A 6,470-nucleotide genomic window follows, 5' to 3' on the forward strand; every position below is an offset into this window, starting at 1 on the left:
AGCTGTACCCCCTCACACAGATGACCTGCTGCCCAGAGAGTAGTGGGGTTGACTGGGCAGGAGCGGGCATCACCATGAGGACTGTTGGTGGTCCTCACTCTCTGTCCCTCTCTCTTGCCTCCTGAAGTGATTCTCGTTAAGGTGTCGTGTTTCTGCTCCTCAGTGGGGTTAAGGACTCCTCACACCTGCCCACAGCTCAGGGAAAGGATGAGACCGTTACAACACACACAAAGACACTCAGACACACACAGTGCATGGTAGAGAAATGTGTATGTACGTGCATGCATGCGCACCTGCGTGTGTGTCAGCTTGACTTTCCCCAGCTTTCTCTGCAAGACTTCGCCACAGCCAAAATGTAAACTCTCTCTCTCTCTCTCTCTCTCTCTCTCTCTCTCTCTCCTCTCTCTCTCTCTCTCTCTCTCTCTCTCTCTCTCTCTCTCTCGGGTCGGGGTTAAGCACACAGCTCCTTTGAAGGTCCGTACCTCCTTAACCCTTCCTCTCCTGTGTTAGAGAGTGCTGAAAGGGGGAGTGGAGAGGCCCCTGATCCATCTGTTAAACAAACACAGTGGAGATGAATCACCCTACCACAAGCTCCTAGAGGAATGTTCAGTACACTACCGTAATAATACAACAGGGCTCTCCAGACAGCGATAAGAAAGAAACAACCAGATTATGAATGAGAAATGTCTCTGTAACTGTTGAGACCATCAAAGATTGTGTGTGTATATTATAAAAGCTGAATGTTCAGTCTGGAGACTGTCTTATGATCAAAGAGCCTAAGTGGTGCTTATCGGTATCTCCAGCCAGGTCACCCGTGATACAAGTCAGTATTCGACGTTCCTCCATGTCTGAGGATGTCGGGAGATGATATGGAAACCAGCCACTAGGGGCAACAGTGAGCACTGTTACCTTCAAATAGATGTTGTATTGTGGCTGGGGATGGTGGATGGGTGTAAGCAGTTAGAATCCAATGATAGAAAGTTGTTTTTTAGATTTTGTTTTAAGCCTATCCCAAACCTTAACCATTCAGAGTTAATGACTAACCTTAAGATTTAGAAGTTAATGCCTAAACTTAACCCTAACCTTAAAAATTCGGAGTTAATGCCTAATCTTAACCTTAAAGACCTCAAAATTTGACGTTTCCAACAACATAAAAATTTGACGTTTGAGAAGCATGGATGAAAGTCTAATTCTGACGTGAGACAGAGCTAGTTGGTTATCTCTCCCTGCCTCTTCCCTCCCTTCCTCGCTCCCTCTTTATTCCCCTCTCCCTCCATCCTCCCTTACTTCTTCCCTCTCTTTCTTCCCTTTTCCCCCTCTCCATTCCTCCTTCATCCCTCTCTCTCTTCCCCCTCTTCCCCTCTCTCTGTCCCTCTCTGTCTTCCCCTCTCCTCCTTCCTTCTCTTTCTTCCCCTCTACTTCCCCCTCTCCCTCCTTCCTTGGTTTTGGTTTTACACAAGTATTAGATCTAATTATAATCTGACATAAATATCTTCAGTTTTACCCATCCTCTTTAAGAACACAGGCATTTGTGCGATGTTCAGTCCTTAATGACATCATTTGGGGGAATAAGTCATTAGAAATGGAGTGTAATTGAAAAAGCTGATTATGTTCCACTTACAGCAGTAGGTCCTAGGAGTCAGTCACTTACAGAAGTAGAGTGGTCTGGTGGTCGTCTGGCTCTGGCGTCTAACTCAGGCTCTGTGTGTTTAAAACATGGAATTAGCATGGATAGAGCTTAGGAGAAACAGGTGTGCTACAGTAAGGCTGGAACAAAAGTAACTGCTCGTAAGTAAATTGTATCTGCCAACAGTTAACCAGGCTACATTAGCTAGCTAGTAGCTATACACATATTTTACAGTTAGTCACTACAGCTGCTGCATGCAACAATGATATCCTACTTACAGTACCATGACCACGGCAGTTCCACATCATTCGACCCAACATTCCAAACGGTATGTATCAAATATGGTACACCCACCAGGCAAAGTTGATTAGAAGGATAATGTCTGTTCTATAAATTCTAATTCCATGGTTTAAAAGCCCTGAGAGTGGTAATGTCATTAAGCTGTTCATAGTAACGAGCCCCAGACTCAGGCTAATAACCCCAAATGAGACTTTATGGCTGAAATAGTCTTGGTTGTTCTGGAGTAGATCTTCATATGGATACAAAGCTGTCAGGGATAAGAGAGGGCAAAGAGCACAGGGGTGGGTGTACACACAAGCAGTTGTCATTGTGCAAGCAGGCGTGCATGTGTATTGTAGCTGTACTGAGATATGATGCAGATGGACGGATGCACTGCGCCCTGGCAGGGAGACGGGACTTCATTTTCAGACTTTTAGCTCCATTACAAGATGCTCATACAGCAGCTCTCGTCTATTTGTGTTTCTGTGAGTAGGGTTAATGGGATCGTTCGGGATTTTGGCAATAAGGAAATCTACTTGCCTAGAGTCAGATGAACTCGTGGATATCATTTTGCGTCCAGTATGAAGGAAATTAGAGGTTGTTTTGCAAGCCAATGCTAACTAGTGTTAGCACAATGACTGGAAGTCTACAGGAACAGCTAGCATGCTAACTGTTCCCATAGCGCAATGACTGGAACTGGAAGTCTAATGGTAATTAGCAGTTGCGCTAATGTTATTTAGCATCTGAACACAGATACATAAAAATGATATCCATGAGTTCATCTAACTGGGGAAGTAGAAGGGGCTTCATTGCCAAAATTCCAAACTACCCATTTAAGGATAAAGACACACACAAACACACAAAAACACAAAACATAGTGGTGGTGAGATCTGGTAAATTGTGCACAGGATAGATAAATACTGATCATCATTACGCTGAACTCATCATTAGTCCTCCCCCTCTCTCTCTCTCTCCCCCCCCCCCCCCCCACACACACACACACCACACACACACACACACACACACACACACACACACCACACACTGTGAGACAATAGGAAGGGTTGCAGGTCAATCAGACAGGTCAGGGAGGTCAGACTAACTTCATTAGAGAATCTAGAAAGGCTGTTGTAAAACCTCACCACTGGTCTAGTACAGTGGTGGTCACTAAATACCCGGGCTGTGACGTGGTTGGAGTTGTCAACAACGCAACATGACAGAAATATGGTGCCAAGTTTTAGAACTACCGGTAGTTTCTTTGAGAAGATATACACTGAGTGTACAAAACATTAGGTACACCTGCTCTTTCCATGACATAGACTGACCAGGTCAATCCAGGTGAAAGCCATGATCCTTTATTGATGTCACCTGTAAAATCCACTTCAATCAGTGTAGATGAAGGCGAGAAGACAGGTTAAAGAATGATTTTTAAGCCTTGAGACAATTGAGAAATGGATTGTGTATGTGTGCCATTCAGAGGGTGATTTGGCAAGACAAAAGACTTAAGTGTCTTTGAACAGTGTATGGTAGTAGGCGCACCGGTTTGAGTGTGTCAAGAACTGGAACACTGCTGGGTTTTTCACACTCAACAGTTTCCCCTGTGTATAAAGATTGGTCGAGCACCCAAAGGACATCCAGCCAACTTGACACAACTGTGGGAAGCATTGGAGTCGACATGGGCCAGCATCCCTGTAGAGTCCATGCCCCGACGAATTGAGGCTGTTCTGAGGACAAAAGGGGGTGCAACTCCTAATGTGTTCTTAACGTTTTGTACACTCAGTGTATAACGCGATCTGGGCATTTGAACAACAGCATAAATACACCTATTTCTCTTTTGAATGTCAAACCCCGAATGACTACTGCTGCACATGCTGACACTGTTTTGAACAGATTAGATTATACTATTTAGAATGAGCAGCCAGCTCACGAATAAACGAGTGCACAAAGGAGAACGCAACAAACATGCAGATACAATAATTGAAAACACATTATCTAACTGGGGATAGCTAGCTAACATAATGTCACAAATCATGATGACCTAGCCAGCTAACTTTCATTCTGAAATAACTTCATATGTCCAAGTTAGTCAGAGTCAAGACTTGAAATTGGCATGTGCGCTAACTAGCTAGCAAGCTACCAGATAGCTATAGCTAGCTAGCTGCTTATCAAAGGTAGATAACTTGTTATCTCAAATTTTGCAAACTATTTCTCAGTGTTTCTCAAAATTACTGTAGCTGGCTAATTAATTGATCATGCTTTGTGATACACCTGGTTTTATGCTGTTTTAGTCCACACATTATGTTTGCCTGTCACCTACAGTAGAACCTGATAAACAACATGGGGGGACACAATATAATTGGCCTGCCACCGTCATGTTTTTCTGTCCTACTAGATCCGCAACGAGAAGGTTCCAGCTATTGTATCCCTCTGTCTTTTGACTCTTGTTGGATGTAGATGTCTGGTTTATCAAGACCCAGGCTCCCATGACTGTTATGATTATTCATTTACAAGTAAATTACAATTAGCTTTTTGCTTTAGCGCCATCTGTACCTGATAGAGCAGATCTAGTCTCACATGCGGAAGGAAGTAAGCCATCTGGCACGAGAGACTCATTTGGAGGGAGACTAGAGGAGACGTAGAAGTTCTGATTGAAAGCACATTTGAGCGTCCCAGGATGGTCCTTTTACTTTGTACTGCTATAATGTATGCTATGAAATCCTGTGATTTCATTGTGACAGTTCCCACTCAGAGCAAATAGCTGGCAAAACAATCCAAGTAATGTCCATCCAAGTAATGTTCTCACGGCCTATGCGCCCCGGAGGCAGAGCTGCTGCAGCCAGTCACTGAGGAGCAGAATAGTAAGTAACGGAACAGCTTGTATTGAACAATATCGTTTTGAAATAGGAAAATGTACACATTTCCTGCACTTTTCTGAGCATTTAAACATAATCCATGAATTATCTAATATATATATATATTTTTATATATTTGTACTTTTCTTTTACCAATCACAAGTGGGGCGCCACCCCTAATGCCCTAATGGAGCAGGCCGCCACTGGTCTAGTGCTGTATATAGTCCATACAGTCTGCAGTATAGATCCATGTATGTGTTAAACAACCCTAATCCTGGAGGTTTAGAGGATCAGAGGCTGTTCAGGTGGTGGACAGAGATCCATCCTAACTTCCCATCTGTTTGCAGCATGGAGCTCTGTGAGAAGGCCCAGTGACCAGCCTGCATGTCTCCAGTGCGGCGCTCCATGAGGAGGCCCAGTGACCAGCCTGCATGTCTCCAGTGCAGCGCTCCACGAAGAGGCCCAGTGACCAGCCTGCATGTCTCCAGTGCGGTGCTCTATGATGAGGCCGAGTGACCTGGCTGCATGTCTCCAGTGCGGCGCTCCATGAGGAGGCCCAGTGACCAGCCTGCATGTCTCCAGCGCGGTGCTCCGTGAGGAGGCCCAGTGACCAGCCTGCATGTCTCCAGCGCGGCGCTCCATGAGGAGGCCGAGTGACCAGCCTGCATTTCTCCAGTGTGGCGCTCCATGATAGAGGCCCAGTGACCAGCCTGTATGTCTCCAGGGAGGCGCTCCATGAGGAGGCCCAGAGACCAGCCTGCATATCTCCAGTGCGGTGCTCCATGAGGAGGCCGAGTGACCAGACTGCATTTCTCCAGTGCGGCGCTCCGTGAGGAGGCCCAGTGACCAGCCTGCATGTCTCCAGCGCGGTGCTCCGTGAGGAGGCCCAGTGACCAGCCTGCATGTTTCCTGCGTGGCGCTCCATGAGGAGGCCCAGTGACCAGCCTGCATGTCTCCAGTACGGCGCTCTATGAGGACGCCCAGTGACCAGCCTGCATGTCTCCAGTACGGCGCTCTATGAGGAGGCCCAGTGACCAGCCTGCATGTCTCCAGTACGGCGCTCTATGAGGACGCCCAGTGACCAGCCTGCATGTCTCCAGTACGGCGCTCTATGAGGACGCCCAGTGACCAGCCTGCATGTCTCCAGTACGGCGCTCTATGAGGAGGCCCAGTGACCAGCCTGCATGTCTCCAGCGCGGTGCTCCGTGAGGAGGCCCAGTGACCAGCCTGCATGTCTCCAGTACGGCGCTCCATGAGGAGGCCCAGTGACCAGCCTGCATGTCTCCAGTACGGCGCTCCATGAGGAGGCCCCCTGCTGCACAAAAAGACAAACCACCTCTAATAGAGTCATGCTCTGTTCACCAGCCCAGAAACTCAAACAAACTACTATTAGACCTGAGAAATGTCCCCTCTCATAAACACAAGAATGCCGCGCGCGGCGGCGGCAGGCAGGCAGGCAGCAGGCAGGCAGTCAGGCAGGCAGGCAGGCAGGCAGGCAGGCAGGCAGGCAGGCAGCCCCCCCCCCCCCACACACACACACACACACACACACACACACACACACACACACACACACACACACACACACACACACACACACACACACACACACACATATGAAAGCGAGGAAAGGGGAGTAGAGACGCACCCCCCAGTGAGTAGTTGGAGGGTTGGGAGTCGACGTGGAGCCAGTGTCCAGTCTCATTACAGAC

The sequence above is a fragment of the Salmo salar genome, chromosome 24, assembly GCF_965601325.2.
Source record: "Salmo salar chromosome 24, fSalSal1, whole genome shotgun sequence".
NCBI lineage: Eukaryota > Metazoa > Chordata > Actinopteri > Salmoniformes > Salmonidae > Salmo > Salmo salar.